Below are 1,274 nucleotides of genomic sequence, written 5' to 3' on the forward strand. Positions count from 1 at the left end.
CGTACTAAAACATTTTTAACAGATTGCTGAGCGCCGTGTACCACATAAAATCGGTTCGTGGTCAGTAAGCACAACCAGAATTCATACATAAGGCACACTGTCGATTTTTGAGAAAATTAAAGGATTTTAGGCCGTGCAGACCCATGCATGGGGCTATGGGGCTGCATGGCATCAACGTTAGCGTTAGCGCGGTTAGCTCGTTGACGCCATGCAGCTCCACGCATGGAGCGATCCGCGGTAATTTGTTAACAGAGTCCTAGCGTTAATCACAATGACAGCGTTAACGTTGATAGCCCTAGTTTGTTTGTTTGTTTGTTTGTTTTGGGGTTTTTTTATGTTACGAGCTAGTTATTAGGTGCTCCAGCTAGCCAGAGAATCCTCCCTCTCCTCCTTGTGTAGAAAGCAGCAGGTGCACCTCGTAAATGGAGGGCGCCCTTACTCCTCGCAAATGGGCAATAGAAAACCGTTCGGTGCCTATGAAATCCCCAAAATGCGCTGGCATGTTGTCAGGGCAGCATGGGTTTGAGCAACTTTTTTTTTTTTTTGCCGATGCCATGATGCCACCCCCACCACGATGCCGCCCTGGGCAATGGCCCATGTCCCCATATCAAAAAACCACCACTGGCTATTTCTGTAAACATTATATTAAGTAATTTACAAATTTGTTAAAAAAAATATCACAATTTCTCCAATTAAGAAAACAAGTAGATAACAGGCTTTTGAAAATGTATGATTTTATGTGTATAACAGAGGCTGTGTGTAAGGTTTTAAGAATCTGTCACAAAGGTGTCTTTGTGTCTGATCTTATTGTATATCTATGTGTAGAAATTTCCTTTTCAGAGTGCGAAATTATGGGAGGAGCTGTAAGAGTTGCTGCTAGCAGTGCTCAATTATTTGGAATGAGAGGAGGATGTTACCAATACAAAAAAGCATCTTCTTTTACTGGGAGCCAAGTTACTCGTGTCATTCCTTCCAAATGTCCCCCACACAGAGCAACTTTTTTTGTTCGTTTGTTTTATGCCTTTTTGATATAGGATCACTTAACAAACCAAACTGAAATGTCTGTGAAAATACAGCAGTCCACTCTCTTAGCTATCTAAACTATGTTAGGCTGGTGTTGGAGCCATTCATTCATTTTGATCATTTTTGAAATGTAATAAAAACTGATTGCTTTCAGGTATTAAATACTATCCTTAAATGGCCTGTATTTGTATAGCGCTTTACTAGTCCGTAAGGACCCCAAAGCGCTTTACACATCCAGTCATCCACCCATT

This window comes from Haplochromis burtoni, unplaced genomic scaffold (assembly GCF_018398535.1).
Source record: "Haplochromis burtoni strain Fernald_Lab_line unplaced genomic scaffold, NCSU_Asbu1 Contig_1197, whole genome shotgun sequence".
Taxonomy (NCBI): Eukaryota; Metazoa; Chordata; class Actinopteri; order Cichliformes; family Cichlidae; genus Haplochromis; species Haplochromis burtoni.